Genomic DNA, 27,394 nt, shown 5'->3' on the forward strand with positions numbered 1-27,394 from the left:
GCCTGAGGTAAGAGCAGAGCAAAGACAGCCTCACAGCCAAGAACTGGTTCAAGCTGTCCCCTAAGCCCACGACTGAGTCCGCAAGACCCCCAAATCAGTGAAGAGCACAAGTTCACAGCTGCCATCACAAGACCAGTCTTGGACTTGTCTAATGGATGCAACCACAAAACTAAACCCACCAGACAAGAAAGGAGGGAGAGAAAAACAGAGCATAAAGTAAAAGCAGAAATCATCAGCCATAACATGCCTATAAGCCAAAATTCCAAAGCACATGGAGAAATCAGATGCTAAATAAACCAACCAACTCAACAACTAAAATAAGCACGCAGATGAAATTTATTTTTTTTTATTAGTCTCGTAAAGACTGGAAAATAAGGATGCATGAAGAGATAAATGAGGACATCATTCGGCAAACAAGAAATTACGAAACAATGCATGAAATTATGAAACAATGAACATGTAGAAATGAAATATGAACAATTATAATCTGAGAAATAAAAAGTAGTCATTAAATAAAAACATCTCAAAAGATGGGATAAATTTTAGGCTGGACATAGTTGAAGATAAAATTGATGAATTGGAAGATAGTTCTGAAGGATGTACACAGAATGCAAGGAGAAACAGGAATTAAAAAATAAAAGAAGCAGGGGCACCTGGGTGGCTCAGTGGGTTAAGGCCTCTGCCTTCAACTCAGGTCCTGGGATCGAGCCCTGCATCGGGCTCTCTGCTCAGCAGGGACCCTGCTTCCTCCTCTCTCTCTGTCTGCTTCTCTGCCTATTTGTGATCTTTGTCTGTCAAATAAATAAATAAAATCTTTAAAAAAAATAAAAATAAAAGAAGCAGTTCAAAGAGCAGGAGAATGGATTGGGAGCCTCTAATAAGACTTGCAAAAGAAAAGGATGAAGAAAATGGCAGGGAAATCATACAGAAGATATGATAGCTGAGATTATTCCAGAATTGAAGAAAAAACTCATAACATACAATAGAGATTTTATTTTGTATCCAGTCTGATCATCCATATCTTTCTAAGTGTGTTTAAGCCGTTCACTTTTATTGCTATTAATGATTTATTTGGACTTGCTTCTGCTATTATGCTATATTTGCAGCTCACCATCCATTTTCTTCATATTTTTTCTCCTTTCCTGCCTCCTGTTGAATGGAGAAGATCTTGTGTTTTCCTTTTCTCTCCTAGCAGGACCATACTTTGTACTATTGTGGTCAACTTGCTAAATGCTTTCTGGGTTTTTTTTTTTAAGATTTATTTATTCATTTATTTGACAGACAGAGATCACAAGTAGGCAGAGAGGCAGGCAGAGAGAGAGGAAGGGAAGCAGGTTCCCCGCTGAGCAGACAGCCTGATGTGGGGCTCGATCCCAACACTCTGGGATCATGATCTGAGCCACCCAGGTTTCCCATGGTTTTTTTTTTTTTTTTTTAATATAGTCTTGTGTGTGTGTGTGTTTAAAAAGATTTTATTTATTTATTTGACAGAGAGAGATCACAAGTAGGCAGAGAGGCAGGCAGAGAGAGAGGGGGAAGCAGGCTCCTCGCTGAGCAGAGAGCCTGATGTGGGACTCTGTCCCAGGACCCCAGGATCATGACCTGAGCCGAAGGCAGAGGCTTTAACTCACTGAGCCACCCAGGCGCCCCTGTTTTTGTTTTTAAAGATTTTATTTAGTTATTTGACAGAGAGAGGGCCAGCAAGAGAGGGAACCAAGCAGGGGAGTGGGACAGGGAGAAGCAGGCTTCCTGCTGAGCAGGGAGCCTAATGTGGGGCTTGATCCTGGGATCCTGGGATCGTAACCCAAGCTGAAGGCAGATGTTTAATGACTGAACCACCCAGGTGCCCCTAGTCTTGTGTTTTAATTACCTTCTATTCACTCCATTGGTGAAGGAAGGATTCCTGCCCTGGGTTTATGGGCATGGCCCAATGCATGTTACCTAATACTGGGCAGTTTCCTCGTCCCTTAGGCTCATTGCGCAGGGAAGTGGGGAGCAAGTACACTGTGCGGGGCCATAGAGGGTGCATTCAGGAACAGAATGTACAAATGGGCTGTGTGAGGCAAGCTTTACAGTATCAAAAGGTGTGATAGCTCCTGGTTTTCATGGGAGGATATTATTGGTTTGCTTGAATAATTACGCAGGCTAGGGGGGAACTGAAACCTGTTCCTCAGGAATAAGCAGGACCTACTTTTGGTATTCTTGATAAGGAGAGGTCTTTGGCTCTGGGACCTTATCCGAGGAGTGATTATAAGTTTAATGCCCCTTATTTACGAAGAAGATCATTGTAAAAATGAGAAGAACAGTTTCAAAAGTAAAGCATATTTATCACAAGAAATCAATTCAAAAGTGTTTCAGGAAAGCCAAAGCCAATGATCTTCCTTTCTCTGCCCCCTGGCCCCACCCTTTAGAATTAACCAGGTTTTTGTTTTTTTTTTTAATTCCAATTAGTTCACATACAGTGAAATATTAGTCTCAGCTATATGATAGAGTGATTCAGCACTGCCATACATTGCCCAGTGCTCATCTGGAAGAGTGCCCGTCTTCATCTTCATCCCTATTTCCCCACCCCCAACCCACCTCCTTCTGGTGACTATCAGTTTGTTCTCTTGAGTTATGAGTCTGTTTCTTGGTTTGTCTCTCTTTCTTTTTTCTCCCGTTGCTCATTTGTTTCTTAAATTCCACATATAAGTGAAATCACATGCAATTTGTTTTTCTCTGACTTATTTCACTTAGCATGATACTCTCTAGCTCCATCCATGCCATTGTAAATGCAAGATTTCACTCTTTTTCTATGGTCGAATAATATAGAATCAGCCAGCTCTGACAGTGAGCTTTGCTCCCTCCACATTTGTCTCTCTGCTCTTATAAATGTATGCAGATGTAAACCCTGAGTAGGTCCCCCTCTGCGGTACACAGAAATGGGATCATATGGAAATTATTCAACTACTTGCTGTTTAAAATCATTTTCTCACAGATACCGTTCTAGGTTTATTTTATCATGGACACTCTTCCAGGTCAATACATGCATAGCTGGTTTATTAGAAATAGCTACATGATGTGTACTACTTTAGTATGGATGTATCATCCTTTATTAAACCATTAACTGGTTATTGGATGTGTTGGTCATGGCTGGTTATTTGGCCATTACACGTACTGCTGCAAGAAGCATCTTAGGTCATGTATCCTTCCACACCGCTGTCTTTGCTTTTGTGTATACATTTGCAAGGGTGAAATGACTATGTACATTTCAATGTTTAAAAGCTATTGCCAGAAGATTGCAATATATGAATCCTTCTGAGAATATATGAGAGCTCTCCTTTCCCTAGCCCTCTAAGCAAATGTCTCAAGGTGGATTTTTTTTCTCATTCATGAGTTTTTGCAACCGATTTTTTTTTGTAGTGTCCTAGCATACATTTGCAAAAGGAGTATGTGATTTAGTCAAGGACAGTACTCAGGAGGGATTATTTTTTAAACAACTTCCACCCCTAAGAAGGTCTTTTTGTTCCCTTCGTTCATGAATGACAACATGGCTTTTCCTTTAGGTGTCTCTAGATCAGTGTATTTCAAACCCAGGTCATAACTCAAATCAATTTACTAGATTGTGACTGCATTTTAAAAAGCATAGAACGATATAGGCAAAAGTAGAAAATATTGAAGTGCTTTTTTGGTAATTTTTGCATCATGAATGTCTGAAGATCTAAGAGGTAGATTTAAAATTTTTATATCATCTATCTATCTATCGGTTACAAAGTACGATGTGTTTCTTTTTTTAATATTCATTTGTCTATTTTATTTTTTTAAAGATTTTATTATTTATTTATTGGACAGAGAGAGACACAGTGAGAGAGGGAACACAGCAGGGGGAGTGGGAGAGGGAGAAGCAGGTTTCCAGTCGAGCAGGGAGCCCAATGCAGGGCTCAATCCCAGGACCCTGAGATCATGACCCAAGCAGAAGGCAGATGCTTAATGACTGAGCCACATAGGCGTCCCAAGATTCATTTATCTATTTTAGAGAGAGAGAGAGAGTATGTATGTATATGAGTTGGGGGAAGGGCAGCGGAAGAGGGGGAGAGAGAATTCGAAGCAGACTCCCATGAAGCATGGAGCCTGAAGAGGGACTTGATCCCAGGACCCTGAGCTCAGGACCTGGGCCAAAATCAAGTCAAACACTTAACTAACTGAGCCATCCAGATGCCCAAAATTAAATGTATTTCTAACAATGAGTTGAGGTTAAAAAAAAAAAAATCCATTCTCTGGATGATGTGAGAAGTTTGAGATCATTTTAATGTAGGCTTTTGTTTTCTTCTTCCCCCCATTTGTCTATAAGATCCTCATTTATCACCCCTCCCTCCAATTTGAGCTTATTTTTAAAATTATCAAAGAAATATATGCATGTGGTGTTTTATACACACACACACACACACACACACACCTCAGAACAAAGGATATTGAAAGAAAAGTAAAACCTTTCTCCCTCTTCAATTTCATTCCAAAGCTTGTGTGTATGTTCCAGAAATTTTAACTTTTTTTTTTTTTTTTTTTTTTAGAATGCTGCCATAGTGTGTCTAAATGTGGCCTTCTTTTCGTCAACTTTGCTTGGGACTCTGAACATATGCTCAGCTTCCAACCGAGTTCTTTCTGTATACCAGGAAAGTTTTTTCCTGCTAGGTCTTTGATTACTGCTTTTGCTGTACCCACTCTTTTCTCCCCAGATTCCTATTATTCCTAGGTTGTATCCCCTGTGCCAGACTGCCTGCCTCTTTCCTTTTCATCTCTTCATCATTTTCCCCTTGACCATGTTAATTGCATTGTCTCCAGTGTCTCCTCTGCAATTTACAGCCTCCATCATGGGTCTTAACCCAGTCATTGTGGTTTCTGTCTCCCTGCTCTACTTCCTGCTCTCAGATTTCTGCCCCGTTATTATGATCTTTTATAGATTCTAGATCTTTTCCAGAGCCCTCTTGGAATCCTATTGAGAATTCAAATCTGATATTCAGATATGTGTGTGTGTGTGTGTGTGTGTATTTAAACTTGCGTAACAGTAAATTTTTTTTTCCCAGAGAGATCTCTCAGAACCTTCGGGGGATGATTATACTTCGAGCTGCAGAACCTTCCCAGATCCTATGAGCTTCCATTTGCCTCATCCTCAGAGGGGAGTCTGCCCAGAATGGCTGTCAGGGTAGAATCCTTATTCCCTGTTTCATTTTCCGTGTGGGGGTAAGACTAGGGGTGGGGGTTAGACTAGGGGTGGGGTGGGGGTCAGTGTCCTCCCCACTCCTCAGAGGAATATCTTCTCTCATTGGTAACGGGGGCTCAGTTCCTTCTCAGAGTATTTCGTGGGCAGCTCTGTGCCTGCAATACTCAGCTTGGGCCTGCAGGGGGCAGTGTATCAGGGGCTGCCTGCCAAGCCTGTCCAGTTCAAGCGTCCACCACTAGGGAGCCCATCTGAGGAGCCGAAGCTATGAAGCTATTCTCCGCAGTCCCCTTTGTCAATGATAAGCCGGGCATTTTGATCTCCGGTTGTCCAATTCCTCTGACCTATTTCTCCAATGAGGGGAAGAGAAGAAAGGGATTTTTGTTTTGTTTTGTTTTTGTTTTTTTGCCGATCCAGCAACTACTCAAGAAGGAAATAAGCCACGTTCACTGGGGAGTTGGTAAGAGTTCCTGCCTGACTCTTTCTCAGAGCGTGGTCAGGTTCAGACGGAAGGAATCCAGGGAAACGGACAGAGAGAAACACAGAGAGAATGATCGCGTCAGACACGATGCAGCCCAGGAAGCATGGCGGAAAGCTGGAGCTGAGGAGTCAGGGCCGGCTGCATGAGTGATATCTCCACGGATGAACTTGTAGAAAAGGGGAAAAAAAAATGGAGTTTTATTATTTTTAAATTCTCAAGAAGACATCACCATTGCAAATAAGTTCATCGAAAGTTTGGGGGAATTCCTGGCAGCATGGTGGCATTCTTTTCTACTTCAGAGAGCCCCCCCCCCCCCAGGCACGCAGAGCACACTTGGGGTGGTTGGGAAGCTGCGGGCAGGCACAGGTGGGAGGAAAGCTCAGGGGGGGCACCCTCACCCCACCATCTCTTGGGTGAGAGAACCCCCAGTGTGGCCAGCATCCCCTACCCTGTCCTAGACACATGTCCCCTGTCCGAGGGGGTAGCAGGCTGGCTCCTCTTGTGATGCCTTCCCCGTGGCCCCACGGGGTGCAGTCTGATAGAAAGTTCTGATTTCCTGGGTGGGGATGACTAGTTTCCAGGGGGTGATGAGAGTCTTGGAATTGGCCACCTTCTTCTGGTGGCCATTTCAGGAGTGTTCTATTAGGGCAGGAGGAGGGGACAGGCTGAAAATGGTATCCAGAGAGCCATGTCTACACGACCCTCCTGCCAGGAATTCCCAGCCAAGGTTTACTCACTTCCTCATAATTCGTATGTGTATTTGAACGTTTGAAAACAAGCAAACTCAATGTTTTCCTCTTCTTAACGCTCTACATTCCAAGCTTTTTGGATCCTTTCCCCTGGTTACCGCGATAGGATTTTCTCATGAGTCAGGCACTGAGGACAGAGCCTTCTCTGGGTGAATAGCGCCGGAGGGAAGAGACACCGGCCCGGCCGGCCTCGGCGCGGCTGGCCAGCTGTCGCCAGGTGAACACTACCTCGTCTTTCTGTGCAGCTTACAGTCCCCCTTCAGTTCTCCTCCTCCTGGGCCCTCCCCCTTCTCTAAATCCGAATGGCCACATGTGTCACCCCCCCCCAACCACCTTCTTGTGCCCTCACCCCCTCCCATCAGTGCGCACCCCTGCATTTGCTGGGCACGTGGTCCTCTCTTGGCCTCTTCTGATTTTCAGAGGTTTCCTCCTCCCCTTTGATTTCTGATTGCGGAAACACTTCAAGGAGCCATCTTCTGTGCTGTTAACATTTTAAAATCTCCTCACAGAGTGGCTGAAACAGCTAAAACCGTAGCCAGGTAATCAAGGCTCCTGGGTGTTTGCGCCCGTGGAGGAGGGTGGATAATGCAGCTGAGGAGCACTTCGCTGCCAGGAAGGGGTGTGGGGACGCTGGGCGGCGAGGTGGGGGGGTGGGGGGGGTGGGTGGTGCGGCGTGGAGGGCCTCGAGGCCTCCTGAGACCTTGTCGGCCAGACCTGACAAAACTGCCTTCTGCAAGGTTGTGGTGGGCATCGAATGTCCCTTCGCGCCGAGGGTGAACACAGGGAGACATGAGTTCCGTGGGTGGTCAGCAGGTTCCCACCTGTCCTTCCTGGGGAGGACCCTGGGGTCCCTGACCAGAACCACCCCCGCCCTCGAACATGAAGTAAGTGGTCTGCTTCCAAATGTCAGTGGGGTGCAATGGTGCGGAGACCTTAGTTTACAGACTCAGAAGCTTCTCAGAATGGATTTCAGTGGTCTGTGACTTGTGATGTGTGTGTCTGTTGTTCACACACTCACAGATGGGGTAGGCGTGAGTCGGGGCTCTGAGGAAGCTCCCACAGGCCTGACCCTGACTGGCTTTGGCTAAAAAGAAACTGGCCTGGGTCTGGCAGGACTTAACTTGGACCAGACCGCCGATGCCTCGTACGGTGGTCTTCAGCCCTCAGGGATCACTAGGAAACGTCCTGACGTTGGGGAGTTTCTGCCTGGTTTGGTGGGGGCTAAGGCTAGACCATACCCCTGTGCGGTGTTTTCCCTGAGGAGGGTCATCGGTTCCACTGTGTGGCAAGCCGGGAAGAGCTGGGTGCCATCATGAAATACCAGAGCTCCTGGGATGGGCCTGAAACTGGGAGGAGGGAAAACCTCTCCTGTCTCTGGGCCTGGGGGTTATTGGACCAGAATTCCAAACAGGGAGGCTCTTCGCCATTCAGCATCCAGCGGATTTTACTTGAGCACCTACTATATGCCAGGCACCGCTCTAAGTGTTGGGATACGGGAGTGAATGGCACGAAATCCTTGCTCTCAGGCGGCTTCCAGTGTTCCGAGGAGAGATAGATGACACACAGGCCAAGGTGAAGACTGATTCAGTGAGTGACAGGTGCTGTGAGGACCATGAAGCAGGCAGAGGTGGCAGGGAGGGCCTGGGTGGCTCCCGTAGACAGTGTGCTCAGAGGAGGCCTCCTGGAGCAACATTCCGAAAGGAAATAAAGGTCAGAAACAGCCAGCTGGGTGACCCAGGACAAGCAGAGTTCCCGCAGCGGGAGCAAGGTGGGTGCGTTCTTGGAACAGAATGAAGGCTCGAGGAGTTGCAGGCTGATGGGCAAGGGGAGGAAATGAGGTAGGGGTGGAGGCTGAGGTCAGATGGCAGTTTCCCTGCCGCCAGCCATGAGCAGGGGGCCGGAGAGCTTAGAGGCCCTGAAGAATGGACCCTATGTCATGGAGGAGCAGCAGAAAGTGAGTATCCTGCCGGCCTTCTCTCCCCTTCCCCCTGCAGTGAACTGTTGACGAGGTGGAACCTAGTCCCCTATGTGTCGGACTCCTGGAAAGGTCTGGGCCGCTGCTGGGGATGAGGAGGCTTGGCTGAGGGAGGCTGGGGACGGGCTGGGGACGGGCTGGGTCCGTGTGGGCAGCAGGGGAGGCTGGCGAAAGCAGAGTAGCGGTAGGGGCACAAGATGGCAGAAACGAATGCGGCGACACTCCCCCACAGATCCCAGGAGCGCTGGGAAGGCTGGGCCTCCCCCACCTGAGTGGGCCGGGAGCTGGAACGCCAGTGACCTGTAGCTCCTTTGGCAGGCTGGGCATGCCAAGACCAGGGCACGCCGATAACCTGTGGCAAGCGCATCCCCCTGGCTGGGTGTCCTAGGCGAGCGTAGGCAGGCTGCGGGCTTGGAGAGCCGGCGGCCCCGTGCGCTCTTTGGTCTGAAATGATACACACGGGTGTAGGCTTTTGTGCTGCAGGAGGAGGGAGAAGGGCCTCTTGGATCCATTTTTTTTGTTGTTGTTGTTCTTTCTACAAGGTTCATTGAGCACCTGTTATGCACTAAGTATTATTCAGAGCAATAAAGATACAGTGGTGAATAAAATGGGCAAAAAATACGTGCTCTCGTGGGGGTTACATTCCTGTGTGTGTCTGTGTGTCTGTGTCTGTGTGTGCAAATGCACACACACACACACACACACACACACATTATGTGAAAGGAAATCCAGGAATGAGGAAGTAAGAGAGGAGAAGGGAGGGAATGGAGAGGCCCATGTCCCCTGGGGCAGCCCGAGGAACTGGTTAAGAACCTTAATGGTGACAGGCATGGGTGGGAAGCTGAAGGATGCACACACCTCTGTCCCTCTGGGACCCCAGGGAACAGGATGTGGTGTGGAGCTGCGGAGAGGCCCTTCTTCCTCTCTTCCTCCACCTCCCAGTCTCCCCAGGCCCCGGCGCTTCCTAGCCTGAAGGCTCTGGGAACCCCAGCAAACACCAGCCGACAGGGGGCAAAGCCTCACCCCTGCAGAGCTCCGGAAGCAGAGGCAGTGCAAGGCCCGGCTTCCAGGAGACATGTGGGCAGTGGCTGGCTGGAGAGGAGGTTCAGACAGGGAGGCTTGTCCTTGGGTGCAGAGCTGTCCCTCATTCAGAGACGCTGAGGAGGGGGTGGCCGGGCATTTGGGGTGCTGCAGGCCAGAGCAAAGAGCTTTTGTGGTTTGGGCATTAGTGATAATTCACACCCACAGGCTGTTAAAGCCAGGGGCTGGGGGACCCGAGAGACGTGGGTGCCCCTTCAAACCAACATTCTCTAAACCCATTAATTGTAGATGGGGAGAAACATGCTCTGTCAATAAAATCTGTATATGAATTCCTTAACGTTAAAAACAAGGGACTGACACGTCTATGTGCTACACGGTCTTTTCCGAACCATTCAGACAATGCATCGGAATGCATATTAAACTGTTTAAATATTAGACAATAAAATCTCACCTCCTGGGTAAGCAGCCTTCCCCTCGTGTGATTTGATTTCATAATTTCAGCTGAGGGCGGCTGCTGCCTTCAGGGAGACACATCAGAGCCGTGGCTGCACCTTGAAATTTGCATCTTGGAAGAAATACACCACAGAAATGGTTGGGGGCTGATGGACAGTATTTTAAAATTTACACCAAGGGCGTTGCCCACTCTGGCAGGAGTGGGGAACTTTTAGATCCTGCCTCTAAGATGCGGTGTCTCTTATGGACATATGAGTTAGCTGGCACTGCTTTTCGGAGTGGGGGGCCAAGGGGTCCCCCCACTCCCAGGCAACAACCATGCTGCCCTCCTTCTGAAACTGGCCCTACCGGGAGAAGCTGGGTTATACTCAGACATAATTAGTACCAGGTTAAGCTAAAGGTAAGGATAACCCTTCAGTTTGGAAGGAGGAGAAAGAAAAAACCATCTCATGAGACAATCAGCCCTACAGTCTGAGCCTCAAGAAGGATTCAGGAAAGTTTATCTATTTTGGGGGAAGCCCATCCAGTGGACATCTGAAGGCTCCCTCTCTGGTTTCTGCTTATTTTTTTCCTCCCCTCCCCGCCCCTGCCCCAACCAGTCATGGGCCATTTTATTTTATCCATTTGCTTCCCCATTCCAGGCTGTCCATCAGAGGGTTCTTTCTGGTTTTTCTCTTAATGGAAGTGGAGGTGGTTTGTGTGTGAGGGAGAGGTTTCAGTTCCCTCTGAGCAAACTCTGAGCAGTGAAATCATCCCCAAATGGATCGTTTCTCGCAGGGCACTTCACCGAGTGATTCTGCTAAGGAAGTATCCGTCACTTCCCCCTGTCTTACCAAAAGACTTTCTTGTATATATATCCTAGCTTGGCATGGGGCCTAAAGCGAGGGGGAGGGTAGGTGCCCTCCTGTGGAGGGTAGGAAGGAGAAACCCTGGCCGACCACGTGAGGAAACACTGCTGAATGACAGTAGATGTCCTAAAGAGAAACAGGGAGAGGTAATGAACATCCTGCTTCAAAGTGTCCAAATAGGGCTGGTGAATTACCTCTGTGGTGAGAGATTGGACACCACGATCTCTCAGCTCCGTCCTAAAAGTAATAATCTAGGGACATTTTTCTTGGCCACTTGCTCCCCACACAAATCTGTCCCTGTAGTGGGCATCTGCTGTTTCTGCCTCCCACTGCCCTCTTGCCCTTCTCTCTGGCCTGAGAGGCATTGGCTTCACCCCAGCCCCCGTGAGGTTCTCGGTGATCACATTAATGAGTGATAAAAAATTTTCACACCTTGTGCCCCCTCCCACGGGCCCATCCACATGCCTTTCCCAAGACCTCTTTTTTCCCAATCTTTGAATGCTTCTCCTTCTAGGTCCCTGACCGACCAGCCAAACCATATGCCATTCCCCCCTGAATTCACGTGCATCTCTACTCCCAGCCACTTCTCTTTGTGCACAAAGCAGATGACCAGCTGTACCACCTGAAGGTCAGAGCATGCGGAGGATTTCTCCTCTCTGCAACTCCAGGGCACTCCTGAGCAGAGCTCCAGGGCAGCTCTTGTCCTTTGGTGGCTTTCCCCCACATGCCAAGCCAACCCATCCATGAACCGAACATTGCCTTTTTCTTATCCTGTCATCTGATTATAAGCCCATGGCCTCCAGCCCAAGGTGGCTTTGGATGTGGTAGAAGGAGGAGTTATGGAGCTAACAGTGGTGGATGTCAGAGGGTCAGACTGGGGAACTAAATGGGAGAACCAATGAGACCATCCTTTAGGTCTTGAAGGGTGACACTCAACTCTGCCATTACCCTGATGAGACAGGATTATTGGTTGGCTGCGATGGGCTTTCCCTTCTCCTGCCTCCCTGTCACAGCCCTTACCCCATAGAGCAAGGACCCAGTGCGAGGATTCTGTCAACTCTCAGCTGTGTCGATTTCAATTATATATTTCGAGGCCAGCAAAATGCCTACTAGGTGGGTCTATGGACCTGGTGGCCCTACTGGAAAGCTGGTCATGGGCTAGGACGACTCCCTGATCTCCATGTCCTCCTTCTGCCAAGGGCCATGATGATGCCTCAGTTCCCTGGGTAAATGTCCACTTGGACTCTGTGTCCAAGAGTTCCCCAAATGTCTATGTGGTCCCCTTTCCCCAGTGTGCGATTTCTTAAGCAATCACCCAACTTCTTCCTCTGGAAGGTCTGGAGATACTCACCCTACCACGTGCCTGGTGATGCGGGGCCCTTCTTTATTCAGCAGGTTCTAGGTCTTACCTTAGCCTGGGAACTGGACAAAGGACCATGACTTTTTATTGGGGCGGCTGATTGTTTTTAATTAAGTTAAGCAACGCTCTTTCTCTCTGCCCATCTAGCTTGCCTCTGGAAACACCATGTCCTCTTCCCCAGTTCCGTGGCTCTCTGAGATCCCAGACTTCTGGCTGCCTCTCTGGCCTGGCGGCTCCTGGGAGAATTGTGCCCATTTTCCCAGCGTCAAGGGCTACCACTTGGTCTCTGTTATTATAGTTTCCTCGTATCCCTGCCGCTCTCGGGGAACCCATTCTATAGCAGCAAATCCCACCCGCAGCCCTGGCCAATAGAGGATGTAGCCAACAAGGAATTTCTCAAAGAAGCTAAGCATGTCCTAGGGGCTCTCCTGAGAACAGTCAGCGGGGCCATTTTCGGGCCCCCCACTCCACCCCCCAACTGCAGGATTATCCAGCCTCTCAGGCCCTCTTCTCGAAGCCATGTGGTCCTTGCTTCTACCCCCTGCCCCAGCAGTTCTGGCTTTTCTTTTACTTGATTTGAGCCATTGCTGTTTCCAGGCTCTCAAAAGCCATCCTGGCACCTTCTCTTGGGGTCCTCGCCAGGGGGTGAAATCTTATATCACAGCAGAGCGCTCCCATATTATTAAATCTTCTCTAATCAACCTCTTCTGTTCTGCTCCTGTGGCCCTCATCCTCAGGACCCAGGCTCAGGTCTAGTCTCTGGGCTCCTGCCAGGACATGGTGGCACGGTCTGGTAACTCTTGCAGGGGACAGTGCAGGCCTGTTCCTCTCTTAGCAGGAGGCCCAGCACTGCCCAGGCTGGGTTTTGTGGTGGCTTGACCCGTGTTCTTAGTCTGGTGGCCAGGAGAGGGACAGGAGAGCTGTGTTACAGAGAGACCCCTGCACCATCTTCAAGCAAGAGCGGGGAGCTTTAGCCCTAAACAGGGAGGACGAAGCACTTCTGATCAACAGGACCAGGAGACCCAAGATTTTTGAGAGCATGGACCCAGATGTTTCCGCACCAAGTCTCTGAGTCCCAGTCCTCCTCTACGGGGGCATGACCTTGGCAAAGCAGACTTGTCTTGGTTGAGAATTTGACTTTGGAGCTCCATTCTTCTTCTTCTTTTTTTTTTTTTTCCTCCCCCGGGGTTGGTTTCACATTGTTGTTGGGGCCACAGAGGGGCCCTTCTGCCTGTCAGCAGAGGGGCTCACAGTTTCATTAGCTTCTCCAAACTTGGGCCGTGAGGGTCCAGGGGTGGCTGGGTACGTTGGGCATGTTCCCATCACGGCAGAGGGGCACTGGGTAGACGCTGGGCAGCTGTAGGGTTGATCATGATGGTGTACTTGGTATAGGGCTGAGTGGGGACAGAGTTATAGCAGGGGCCCCAGAGAGGGGGGGACACAATCAGCCCTGGCTCCTTAGCCCAGGCATCCTTGAGGAAGGTGTCCGTTCCCGAAGGGGGTGGGTGAGAAGGGTCGCCATTGTGGCCATCTTGCCTGTGGCGGCTCCTTTCCTCTTCCGGTGAATTCCCAGACCAGCTTAGCTTTTTCTGCCTTCCATCTGCAGAAGATAAGAGTCTCTCTTTACTTGCTGCCAAGGAAACTTTCACACTTTTCCCTAAATGGATGATTCAGTCCTCAAACTTTCATTGCCTTTCTTTAAGCATTGATAGCGTCCAGCCATGTGATTGCTACTTCCCTCCCACCTCTGAAATGCCTGGGAAATGCCTCCACCAGCGCCTTCCCATCCATTCCAATCCCATCCCAGTGCAGCCCCCGTGAAGAGTTTTAACTCTGCTGTGCTCCGCCTTCCAACTCCAAACGGGTGTTTGCATCTCCTTTGTAAATCTTCCCAAGTCTCAGCTATCCCAGGTCTGGGTCGCTGGAGACAGGTTCTGGGATGGAGATTTGCAAGCCAGAAACCCAGTGGGGTGTAGTCTCAGAAGACAGGGATCTCCGCAAGCAGTAAGAGGGCAAACCAGGGAGGACTGAGCAGAGGAGGAAGGGGAACTGACATAAGGTTGTAGCAAAGGGTTCAGCTGGTCCCGCAGGGAGCTCTGGGGCTCCCTGAGGTAGCCCTTCAGCTGTCTCAAATTCAGGCAAGAGGCTTTGGCATTGTACCCCAGCCCTGACCATTCGTTGGGAGGCCATGCATCCTCAGGTGAGGCAGAGGATGGTATTTGGCTGGGAGGTATTTGAGGGCTTACTAGTATGAAACAAGGGTCGTGAGCCATCAAGGGTCAAAGCCACCCAACAGCTGGGTGACTGAGTGCCTTGGTCCCACAGTGGGACGAGGTATAGGGCTCTCACTATCACAACCCCCAGGGGGGTGAGGCAGAAAGATTCCAAGGTTCTTGGTGACATCATCCTTCAAGCTGCTGGATGGAACCTTGCCTGACGTCACATTTCCTTTGTCCTTTGCAGTCAAACACGCAAGCAAATTCTCCTCTTTTTTAAGCCACGTAACATGAGCTTTCTGTCATCCGCCATGCAGAGCCGACCCATGATCTATGGAGCCGCGTGCCAACACTAACCGCTTATTGCCTTTTTAGAAACCGGAAGCGAAGATTAAATTTATGAAATAGAAAATTCATTAGTGAAAAAAAAAAGGCTTCCGTATAAATTCATGAGGATTTTTTTTTTCCTTTTTTGGTGGGGGGGCTCAGTGTTACCTGTGCATGATGGAGTGGAATTACTTATGAAAATATTTACAAATTTATACTGTGGTATAGTTGGTGCTTGTTTGAATACTTCATTAATATTGAATTTTCACCACTTCTTGAACTAATTTATTTGCATGTTTTTAGCATGCCGCCAAGAGACTTAACATAAATCACATTAATAATAAATGGCACGAGAGCTTTTTATATTTCTTTTCTGAGCTATTGTTTTAAACTAATTTTCTAGGACAGGAGATTCTAAATGTACTATTGAAGATAAGACTTTCTTAACATCTGCTTCAGCAATCAACAAGAAATACAATGTGATTTTAATTAATTCATGTCTTGGATCCTAACTCTCGTGAAATTCACCTCTTCACAAACAGGCTTCAGCCATCCATGAAAAAACAGGCTTGCTCAGACAAGCACTTGCTGCTGAGATGAAACCGCAGAAGCAAGGTCACCAGATGAAGCAAGAAGTTTCCTTGCGGGAGGGGTACTGGGGCGAGACGTGTTTGTCAGGGTGGCAAGGACCTAAATTCTTCCGGTGGCCGATAATTCTGTGGTCAGGCTGTCATGCTTCGTCTGTTTCCTGGAGAGCCTCCAAGTTAACTCTTGAAGCCAGTGACAGTTGGAAGTAAGTCATTCAGAAGTTTTACGTGGAAGACGTAAAAGGGGATAAACCAGCGAAAGCATTTTTTTTTTTTTAAGATTTATTTAGGGGCACCTGGGTGGCTCAGTCTGTTGGGTGTCTGCCTTTGGCTCAGGTCATGATCTCTGGGTCCTGGGATCGAGTCTTGCCTCAGTCTCTCTGCTTGGGGACTCTGCTTCTCCCACTCTCTCTGCCTGCTGCTCTGACTACTTGTGCTCTGTCTGTATCTCTCTGTCAAATAAATAGATGAAATCTTAAAAAAAAAAAAGATTTATTTATTTATTATTGGAGTGGGGGAAGGCAGAGGGAAAGAGAGAATCTCAAGCAGACTCCCGGCTAAGCACAGAGCCCAACACGGGGATCGATCTCACCACCCTGAGATCATGACCTGAGCTGAAACCAAGAGTTGGACGCTTAACTGACTGAGCCCCCCAGGTGCCCTGGAGAGCATATCTTTCAAGACATGTCAAATTAAGAATTAACCTGTAGAATTTCAAAACAAATGAACTTTCACATAGTTTAAAATTCTTAAAAAAAATTTTTAGCAAAGCAGATGGGTTTTAAAACTAAAAGCAAAAATGATATATTTTTTTCTGCAGTGCTTCAACAGGATAGATTCTTTTGATCCCATGTAAGGGTGATGGGGAGAAAGTAAGAAGGGAGGCTTTCCCTCCCCTCTCCCATATCCTACTTCTACTTCAAAGGGAACCCTGAGGACTGGGTAGCTACTGATTTTTGTGCTCACCAGCCTTCTCCTGCTAACAGCATCCCTTTGTTTTGGAGCAAATGCCCCTGATTCCCCGTCCTCCTGGTGGGCTGCTGTCAATCACTAGCCCCTCCCACTCCTGCGTAGGAGGGGGGCCAAGTGTCTCAGGCTGGGCCTCACCTACTAGTCGATCCTCCTGGACCCAATGATTGTTCCAAGAGGTGGACATGTGACAAATAGTGGCCAATCAGAGGCCTTCCTTCTGAAGACCTAAGGGCTGGGTCTAAAGGTTGAGGGTCATAAGTGAGGTTTCCTGAGTAATGTGATGGAAAGGGAAGTGGGCAGGAGTATGGTTAGAAGCTCAGACAGAAGCCAAACTATTCCACGAAAGAAAGGAGAGCCCTGGAAGTGGGGGTCCATGGGAAGAGTCAGGACGGGCAGGAAAAGAGAGAGGTAAATGGGAGGGATGGGGTGGTGAGGAGGGCAGGGATCCCACGGAGACATCAGAGGGCTGAGTGATGCTCTCTCTCTGTCCCCGGTTTCTCTCCTCTCTTTTTGGGACAGAAGCCTCAGAACAGGCTAAGGGCAAGGTGGGCTGGGAGCGCCCGGGTCATCTCCGGCTTCACCCTGCATGGCCGGACCCTGACCCCAGGCCCGTCCCCTCTGGCAGGCCCCCGCTGCCCGGCCCCAGATGGGTCAGCGTGCAGACCCAGCTTTCATGAAGATTAGAGAGACAAACAAACAAAAAAGGATCAAGGAAACAGGAAGTGGGGGGGGGAGGCTGAGAACCTCCAGGGGCTACATGAAGAAGAGAGCCGTGGGCACCCCCTGACCAGGGACTGGGAAGAGTCATGGGCCATAAAATATCTGAAGAGTTTGCTCTGGAAGGAGTGATGTATCCCCCACTCTCCCTGCTCAGTTTTGCTCTGAAATACTCCGTAAAACCCACAGTGCTCGTGAATGCCCGAGCCTGCATGATTGGGGGTGGGGGTGGGGGCTCACCAGGGCCGCTGATGTCTCTGTGGTAACCTCTAGCACCCGCAGAATATGACCAGGAGCCTCCTTTCTTAACGTCCTCCATCTCATTCCTTTGAAAGCCACAGGCAACACGGTATTTCAAGGGGCCGTCTGCACTGTTACTGCTTCTGTGGCTCTGGAGGTCCCGTTCTTTGCCCTGAAGAAGGTGATGCAGTTGGCAGGGTTGGGAAGGGGAGGCTCTGGGGAGGCCCTGCCTTTAGTTTCCCAGCTTGTATCCCCCCAGAGAGACCAGTCCGGACCGCACTGGTCGCCAAGTCCTCCTGGACATTGTTGGGCAAAATTGTCATTACCTTATTCTTGCCCTGGGGGCGTAGAGGACAGTGTTTGGGTGGGAATCAATAAAGCCCAAGCCTTTACAGATATGAAACATTAGATGGAACAGTCTGGTTCATCTAGAGGGGATAAAAATAGATGGGCCTGCCACTAAACTCTGCCCCCAAGTGGGGACCAGGAGGACCCTTTGAGCCTTCCCCTCTGAGACTGGCGCCAGAGACAGGAGAGGGTGGTGTTTCAGCCATCTTGGTGGGGCCCAGCCATGGGGCAAGGGGCTCATGGACTAATGCGGTGATGCTTTCAAAATTAAGACCCACTCTGTCTGCCACCTGTCGCTTGGGCAGGTACAAAGCCCCAGTGCCACCAAGCTTTGTGCTTCAAGAGAACCAGTTTGCCCTGGTTGAGCTAACGATGGCGGAACCAATGGAAGTTACTCAGTCAGGAGTCTCCATATTGGATGGTGACTGGTCGAGCCAACGAAACCCTTTCTCCTTGGGAAGGTTGAAGGTGAGAAGCAGACAAGAGGAGGTGCTGGGGGAGGTCCTGAGAGACGGAAGGGGAAGAGCTAGACTCCAGCCCCGCCTTCCTTGTCTGACAGATGCCACCCTTCCTCCCACCACCCACTGCTTGAACGTGCAGAGTCACAAATCCCTGCAGCCAGAAAGAGGGGGACCCACACGGCCCCTGGTCCTGCCACCCCTGTCAGAAGAGGACCGCTGCCTAGCTTGGCAAGGCTCGTCTTGGGAGCTTCTCTAGCCTCCAGGGCTCGCCCGGCTCACCCACCATCTGTTGGATGATTCACGCCTGGCTGGAAGCAACGTCGGGGCTCAATTTGGGTCTTTGGACTTGAATTTGTTCCAAAATCAAAGGTGTCAAGCTTAGTGGCCTTAAAATTCTGGAATCATTTTGGGAAATGAGAACCTTGTACAATCTCTTGACGTGTCTTCCGTTTTCATAGAAACTGTGAAGAAGTTTCCCCATCTGTGCTGGGGTCCCTCTGGAGCAGGGGTGGGCGCTCTTGGACAGCTCCTACTCACACCCACCTGCCCCTTCCTAGATCAGCTTGCTTCCCTCCTGTCCCCCTTCCTCCCTCCTTTGCTTTTATGTCCCCTCCCAACCCCCATCCCATTTCAGCTTCCTGTGCAGAAATTTGAGTGTATCATAGATCTAATTCATGTCGTTCTGTGATTGCTAGTCCATGCAAAGACCCTCTTTTGTTTGTGATTCTCTTCTATCCACAGTCCCTTTTGCCATTCTGTAACCCCTCTCCTGCCATAGGCAAATACTTCAGCAAGTGAATCTTTTCTTTGTAGCTGTCCTTGTGAAAAGAGTATTGCTGCTTTGGATTTTGTATTTTTTTTTAGGTACATGTATTTTATTTTATTTTATCTTATTTTTAAATATTTATTTATTTGACAGACAGAGATCACAAGTAGGCAGAGAGGCAGGCAGAGAGAGAGAGAGGAGGAAGCAGGCTTCCTGCTGAGCAGAGAGCCCGATGCAGGACTCGATCCCAGGACCCAGGGATCATGACCTGAGCTACAGGCAGAGGCTTTAACCCACTGAGCCACCCAGGCGCCCCTAGGTGCATGGATTTTAAACACAAACAGGTTATTTATCTTTTTTGTCTCACCCAGTACCATGTTTCTGAGATCTGTCCATGTGGCTCTGTGTGGCTCTAACCCATAACTTCCAACCTTGCAATGTTCTCCCTGGTGTGCTCACTGGGCAGTCCCCACTTGCCCCCAGACCCGCTTTCCGAACGCCTTGCTCTGTGCTCGGGGAAGTGGAACTCTGTGGCTCGTAGCTGCCATGTTCTCTTCTCTTCCAGCTTCCAGTTGGGTTTGGCCTTGGGGAGGCGCCATCAGGAGATGAGAGGATAGACAGAGGGTGAGGTCAGGATTTTTTTTTTTTTTTTAAAGATTTTGTTTATTTATTTGACAGAGAGAGAGACCACAAGTAGGCAGAGAGGCAGGCAGAGAGAAAGGAGGAAGCAGGCTCCCTGCAGAGCAGAGAGCCCGATGCGGGGCTCGATCCCAGGACCCTGAGATCATGACCTGAGCCGAAGGCAGCGGCTTAATCCACTGAGCCACCCAGACGCCCCGAGGTCAGGATGTTTATTTGATCTGACGGGCTGGGGGAGCAGTGGCTGAATTCCCTCACCCACAGTGAAAGGCCAATGCTCATGTCCAAAGGCCAGTTTCTGCCCTCGCTCCTTCAGGCACCAGGAAGGTAACAGCTGCCAGGGAACGCTATCCGGAAGGTGCTTTGCTGTCCCTTGTCTGTATCTCTGGATGCTTCCCATCCCTCGTTGAAATCCCCCAGCTGCCCTGTTGGGTCAGCGTCCTGCCTGATTCAGCAGGTACACCCCACATTTATTCCTCTTTGCTCTACCAGCGAAGAACTGGGTTCCTGCTTCGCCCCCAACTCCCGGCACCAGAAACATCTCCGGGATAGACAGCCACACTCTCCTTTTGCCCCTGTCCCTACCTTTCCAATCTCAGCGCATTCCCCTAGCTCTTGAAGCTGGAGCATCTAGGATGGTGGTTCTTCCTCCTCCTTGTGATCAGGTAAAAGGGGGCTTCTCAGCCTGGGGCAGGTCCATCCCCAGGGGACAGCTGGGGACATTTAGGACAGTCATGATTGGAAGTGCAGATGGTGAGATGCTAGGGATACTGCAAACAAATGTCCTCCAATACACAGGACAGCCCCCCCTTCCCCGCCCCCGAATGATCTGATCCCAAATATCAGTAGTGCCAAGGTCGAGGACTCGGAGCTAAGAGAATGCCACTTCGGAGGTGAGACTTAAGCCTCCGTTGGGTTCTCAGTTGTTCCAGGGAGGTGACAGGGGTCCTCAGATCTCTCTTGGGCTTCCAGGTGGAAGGAGCTTGTTCGATTGACTTCCGGGCCTCTCTCTCCACCCTCCTTCCCTGGCTGCTCCCAAGGGAGGAGCTGTGACTTCTCCGATTGCTGGGGGTGGATGGATGGGGGTGGATGGATGGGGGTGGGAGGGCAGGAAGCCTTTTCAGTCCCTTCCCTGCTCCTTGGGAGCCAGCGCCCAGGGGAGAGGTGTGCTCTGCTTGGTTCCTCGGGGCTCTACACTACGCCTTGTTGGGCTCAGCCCCTGGCTGGGGAGGACCATAGGCAGCAAGCCCACGACTGGGGTGCAGTGTGAGAAAACCGGTTGCCATTGCTGACTTACACCACGCTGTCCCCCTGCTGCCATAGTCATAAAGCTGGCGTCTTGGTCACCATCTGATTCCAGTCGATCATCTGGTTCACAACTGGGGGAGGGAGGGTTATGGAGTCTAATTATTGGGACCCTTCAAATCCCAACAGACACTGGAATGTGACTAGAGCTAGCCCTCCGTCTCAGGCCCCTCCCAGCAAATGCCGGGCTCAGGATTCTGCTTTTGCTCTTGATAGGAGACAACTTTGCTCCTTTGAGTTTAGTAGGGGAAGGGGAGTCTGACCAGTGTGGGTGGAGGTGACCGCAGGGGCCCAGGAGCTTGGTGGGGACCAGTACCCCTCTTCAGGTCACTGTGCTTCTCTCCCCTGTGTTGACCACATTCTCAGGAGGGCTCTCCCCTCCGGGTGGCTGCCAGCTGCCACCAGACCTATACTGCAAGTTCAAGTCCAGCTGAAGTAGTAGCATCCCAAGCAGTGTTCTGATTGTATGGCCTCAGACACATCTGTCTCCTGGACTGAGGATTGTGTTCTGGGGAGTGTCCTTTGCTGGTCTCGTGGTCCTCCCCTGCAGGGCGGTTGTGTCCCCCAGGACCATGAGGGCTGACGGGGGAGGAGGGATGGATGCCAAAATGAAATTCCAGTGGACTATCCTATCCTGACCCGGCTGTGTGATCTTGGGTAAGTTACTTAACCTCTCTGGGTTTCCTGTTTCCTTTCCTGTAAAATGAGAATAATATTAGTACCCATGTCACAGCATTGCTATGGGACTATTTGAAATGATACATACAAAATGACCGGCATAATGTTTTGCTAAATGGTAGATATTACTGCCAAAATGGTAGACATTATGAATCTTTCTCTGGACCCTGATTCCAGAGGTTCTCTGAGGGAGGGTGGGCATCTGGGTGAGGGAGGACTGAAAGCAGGGGCTAGCATTGTTGGGCTGAGAGGTCTTTGAGAACAACCACAGTAAAAAAGGTGGTATGAGTTTAATGCCATTTAGGCACGAGGTCCTGATGCCATTAAAAGGATATGGGAAGGGAATTCTGGGTGAAACAAATAGATGCTTCAATTCAGAATTGACTGTTTGACCAAGATACCAATGTGGCGACATGATTCCTAGGTATATAGGAAGGGGTGGGAAGCTGGATGAGAAAGCATTTTAGAGAAAGTTTCGGTGTGCCATGAGCCCCTCTATCAATACCCCCACGAAGGTGGTAGGTTGGGGGTGCCTGCCCCTTACCTTAAGCTTGGAAGCCATCCCCTTGGAATGCTTCGTACGCGTCCACTGGAACTTAGAGTCTGGGGCATCTGACTCCTGGATGGAAGACCTAAAGGGTGGGGCTTGGAAGAGGGGGCAGCTTTTGGGGTTTACTGGGGGGAAGGAAGGCTGAGTGTTTCCTGGGGATCAGATGAAGCTGCTGAGGAGGGGCTGCCCCAGTCCAGCCCAAAGGGGCAAACATCTTGGCAGAGAGATGCTAGAGATAGAGCCAGAGGCCCCGGGCTGGGGCTGAGATACACCTGCCTCGTTGAGGGAGCTACTGGAAGCGTGATCGCTGAGTGATTACACATGGATACGGACTTTAGTTAATAACAATGCATTATGGGGGCCTGGGTGGCTCAGTTGGTTAAGCATCTGCCTTCAGCTCAGGTCATGATCCCAGGGGTGATCCCAGGGGTCCTGGGATCAAACCCCGCATCAAGCTCTCTGCTTTGCGGAAACCCTGTTTCTCCCTCTCCTTCTGTGGCTCCCCCTGCTAGTGCTTCCTCTCTCTCTGTCAAATGAATGGATAAAATCTTTAAAAAAAAAAATAATGCGTCCATATGGGCTCAACTGTAATAGACTTACCACACTAATGCAAGATATCAGCAAAGGGGGACAGTGGGTGTGGGGGGGGGGAGTATGTGGGAAGCCCATATCTTCCATTACATGTTTCTGTAAACCTAAAACCACTCGAAAAAAAAAAAATAAAGTCTATTCATTAAAACAAAACAAATCTAACACAAGTCATATTTCTAATCCCTTCCAGTGAAAATTCAGAGCACATGACTCTTTTCTGCAAAAAAAAAAAAAAAAATCTTTTCAAAAAATGATATAAGCCTCGGTTTTCTCATACTTCCCCTCAGTATTTATACACACACACACAAGCTTTAGCCAACACAGACCCTGGGCTTACATGTACAGAGTCCCTCAAAGTTTGCACAAGTATGGATTTTCACACTTTCAACAATTCCATTATTTACCTTTGAAAAATCCCAGAGCCTTGGATAAATAAACCATATCATGAGCTCTGAGAAATGAAACCACCTACACGTTCCTGTTTCTGGGCGGTCAGTCTCCTTCCCCAGGATGACATTCTTTGCCAAATAAGTCCTGGTTTCCAGCTCAGAAGTGGGGAAGTTTATAGACACACACAGACACACAGACGCGCAGACACGTCCCGGAGTCCTGCTTTTGAGGTTGTCAGTAGAGGAACCATGTTGACCGGCTTCCTAGTGTGGGGACGGGTGGACCACCAGGGAGGGAATCTGGGGTCTCTGCCTGGCTGTTTCCCCCCACCGTTTCCCTGCCTTGCCTCCAGCTCACAGTGTAGGGCCTCCTTCTCCAGGCAGGCAGCCGGGATCTCCCGGCAAGGGGAGGCAGCTCCTCTCTGTTCTTCATCAGCATGCCTGAGCCTCTCACAGCCCAGATCGGCACCTTGTCCTGTGTCCTCCTGCTGCCAGCTGTCGCGTAGCGCAAACCCCATCAGCCTTCCTCACGGGTGACATTTTGGTCTAATGGGCACAGTTTCCAGTACTCCCAGCTCTGTCCGTACCTGACTTAGCCGGCTCCCCGCCAACTGTTTGGAACCCACACAGCTCTCGTTGTTCCTAAAATAGTCCTATTCCAGCTCCGCGACGGGGCAGGGGAGGAACTTGTCTTATAATAAATGTCTGAATAGCCTCATCCCCACCTCCCCAAGAAGCTCTTGCTTTCTGGAATCGAAGTCTGTCCCCCCAGCATCAGGCTCCTACCCCAGCTGCCAGACACCAAGGTCCTAGGCCTGCCTTCTGTGTGCCCATTCCCAGCCCATGGACACCTGTGGGATTGGGAGACCACGGGGCACCTGGACTGCCCTCACCGGCCCTAGAGCCAGGCAACAATGGGTCCTGATCTTCTACAGGCCGCTGGGTGACCTTGACTGAATTAGAGAACCTCTTCTAGCGCTGGTTCTTATCTGTAAGGTGGGGATAAGAGTTACACCTACAACCTCCTGTTGCAGTAAGCAGAACACTGGGCCTGGCTCCTGCCAACTACTGGGAGTCACTGTATCACCATTATTTTCTGACTTGTAACCCACGGACCGTTCTAGATCTCCCCCTCCCCATGTCACCTTGGGCTGAGGGCGGGGCAGGCCTGAGCTGCACCCTTATTGACATTCCCACCCCACTAGCTTACCGGCCGCACCTTGTTCCCGGACGGCAGTAGTTCACAGGCGTTTTTCTGAAAACTGGAAACAGCCAAGGGCGCCTGCGGACACAGCTACTGTAGCCCATGACGGTGTTGCCCATAATTCTCCCGGCTCAGGGGCGGGGAAGCATGGGAGGGCCAGAGCCTGCCGGTCCTGTCCTTCGTGGAAACCCAGGCTAGGCTGCGGCCCTCAAGGACACACACATCTTGATCAGGAACACCCTCTTCTTGCCCCATCGGTGGGTTTTGGATGAGACAATACGTGATTGCGGTCTCTTCAGGGACCTAATGAAGACCATCTGAAGATGTTCCAACTCAGGCTCTTCAGAGATCCTGTTCTCTGGCTGAAACCTCTCTCAGACACATTTAGGCACGTGAACACACACACACACACACACACACACACACACACTGAGCGCCTCTATCTAATAAAGTACTATTTGGTCCTTTAATTCTTACCTTATAAGTCAGTGCCTAGCAGATGGGAGGCTCTGCCCTGTTTTCTCTTGACATGCTAGGGTGTTAATAACCTTCCCAACCCGTTAGGGACTTGGTGAGCACCATGGAGACACGTTGGCCAAGAATCCGGTGGCCAGGACATGCTTAGCCCTGTCCTTGCTGCCTCTGAACCTGGTCCCCCTCGCCTACGGAACTGCCTTTTACCCGGTTTCCATCCAGGCTGTCAGCTTTTGGTTCCTTCTAAGCTGAATTCCTCAAACTCGGGCCCTTGCTCGGGCACCTGGTCTTCTTCAAAACTCTGGAATGTTCTGTGTGCAAAGCAACAGAGAAATCCCAAAAGAAAGACCAATGGATTTGACTACATCAAATGTAAGACTTCTGACGGCTAAGAAGCAATACAATTAAAGGCAAACCACAATCCAGGGGAGAACGCTGGCCGTCGATAGGAGGGATGAAAGATGGTGTGTTCAACAAGCATTTATGGAGGACTTAGCACTGGCTGGGCACTGGGAGACAGAACCGAGCAGGAGCACGGTTTGTGAGGTTGTCTTATGTGTGCACACGCACCCATGTAAATGTGTGTGTGCTGAGCGTGTGTGGAAGGAGTGTCAGTTAGAGTGAGTCCAGGTGGGACAGAGCTTGGCACGCAGGAGGGGCTGGGAGGAGGTCGATGTAGCTGGACCACAGACGGCGAGGGGATGAGGCCAGGAGGGGAGAGAGGGCCTCCAGGAAGGGCTGGACCTGCCAGGCTGTGTAGACTTTTATTTTATTAAGTTATTTTTAAAGATTTTATTTATTTATTTAAATAAATAAAAGGTGGGGGGGGGGGAGAGCGAGCACGAGAGAGGGAATGGCAGAGGGATAGAATCCTCAAGCAGACCCATGCTGAGTGGGGAGCCTGATGTGGGGCTCCATCTCATGACCCAGGAGATCAGGACCCGAGCTGAACTCAAGAGTCCAATGCTTAACCGACTGAGCCAGCCACGCGCCCCTCCTTTTATTTTTTATACTTTATTCTAAGAGCCATGATAAACCCTGGGCGGCTTTTAAGCAGGAGGCAACAAGGTTGGATTTGCCATTTTCCAAGTTCACCGTGGCTGGTAACTGAACGGATGGTGGAGAGCAGCGTAGGGGCGGAGGTGGGGAACCCTGACAGGACAAATGGCAGTGGTGTGAGGCAGGTAAGCGACAGGGCTGGCTTGGAGCAGGTGGCATAGCCCTCGGGTGGCCGTACCTGCAACAGGTTGGTGATGTCTCGCGAGACTCTGAGCCAGAATTACCCACCAAGCCGCTCCCAGATTCGGACTCTCAGAAACACTGTTAGATAGTAAAGATTTGTTGGTTGAAAGTGCTCGGTCTGGGAGTAATTTTGAAATGCAGCAATAGAGAATGCATACACCCCTGACTCTTGTTTTAGGCAATTTTTTCATTTTAGCAAATCTTCGTTGAACAACTTCAAAACAGAAATCATACTTAAGAACCCGAAGTAAAAAGCAAAGCATACAGGAGAGCATGGGGAGTACAATCTGGTTTTTATAAAAATGTGTACATGCACACAGAAAATATTGAGAAGGATATTTATACACCGCCATGCGTATCGCTTTCTACTTTCCATTGTCCTAGATCATCTGAGTTTCTTTACAGCAAACGGACGTGTCGACCCTGGGGATTTCCTAGGGAAGTCGGACGCCTATGTGTTCAACATCAGCGCATCACACACTCTGACACACATTGTGGGTGGTCCAGGGGGATCTGTTAAAGAGCTGAGTCTGATGCAGTAAGCTTCCAGTGGGGCCCGAGATCCTGCATTATTCTAGCAATCTCCCATGGGGTGCAGAGCCCGCTGGTCACAGACTGTCCTCTGAGTGGCCAGGCTCTGAAGCAACCCAAGATTTGGCTCAGGGTTCCAGGTTCGAATGCTGACTCTGTCCCTAAGGTGTAGTTCAGCCTTGAGAAAAACACTTAAAAAAAAAAAAGATTTTATCTACTTATTTGACAGAGAGAGAGACAGTGAGAGAGGAGACACAAGCACGGGGAGTGGAAGAGAGAGAAGCAGGTTTCCCTGTGAGCAGGGAGCCCCATGCAGGGCTTGATCCCGGGACCCCGGGACCATGACCTGAGACAAAGGCAGATGCTTAACACCTGAGCCACCCAGGTGCCCCGAGAAAAACACATTACTTGCCTTGGTCTGAGTTTCCTCTTTTGTAGAAGGAAAAGAGGGTACATCTATCATTGTTGGGATCCCCTCCACTGACATTGGGTCCCCTTGGAGCCCTGAAATGGGCCTAGAAACGAGCTTTTCAAGACAGGCTCCCTGTCTCTTCATGTGAGGTGAATGGCTGGCCCTTCCGGAGTGGGCCCTGGGTCTCTCGATCAGTAGGAAAGGGGCTCAGTTCATGTTGTCCCCTCCCCATCTGGCCCCGTCGTTCTGTCTCCCTGAGTCTCTGCAGTCCCTCCTCTGTCCAGACGATGGCAGCAGAGGACAAGGAGTCCCAGAGGGTGGCGTTCAGCCCCCAGAAGGTGACAAGTGGGGCTTTAGAAATGTGTTTCCCTGTTCTCTCCAATGCTTAGGAGACTAACTGTGCCAGCTCTAATTCACATTTTTATTTGGTTAGGATTTAGGCTCCAGCTTTTTTCCCCCAGGAGGACTTGAAGCATTATGCTAAGTGGGAGAACTCGGATTAAAAATAGAACACAAGCCAGACAGACAGATCTCCACCTTGCATCCAAGCTGACCCTTGGGTCCTCAAGTTAGTTTTGAATTTCGTGGAAGGTGAGGCCAAAGGAGAAACAAGGGGCCTTGAGGGTTCAGGAGTGGAGGGG

General features: G+C 49.9%; 1 long non-coding RNA gene across 2 annotated transcripts; it reads left to right on the plus strand.

Moving 5' to 3' along the window:
- Positions 1 to 16,505: 16,505 nt before the first annotated feature.
- LOC123929975 lies at positions 16,506 to 18,780 on the plus strand. 2 transcript variants are annotated; one of them, XR_006815992.1, is made up of 4 exons: positions 16,506 to 16,614; positions 17,259 to 17,344; positions 17,817 to 17,979; positions 18,071 to 18,780. It is a non-coding gene; the product is annotated as an uncharacterized LOC123929975 (long non-coding RNA). The 2 variants fall into 2 exon arrangements; XR_006815993.1 differs by having other exon boundaries at positions 18,112 to 18,780.
- Positions 18,781 to 27,394: the final 8,614 nt, after the last annotated feature.

Source organism: Meles meles, chromosome 18 (genome assembly GCF_922984935.1).
Source record: "Meles meles chromosome 18, mMelMel3.1 paternal haplotype, whole genome shotgun sequence".
Lineage (NCBI taxonomy): Eukaryota > Metazoa > Chordata > Mammalia > Carnivora > Mustelidae > Meles > Meles meles.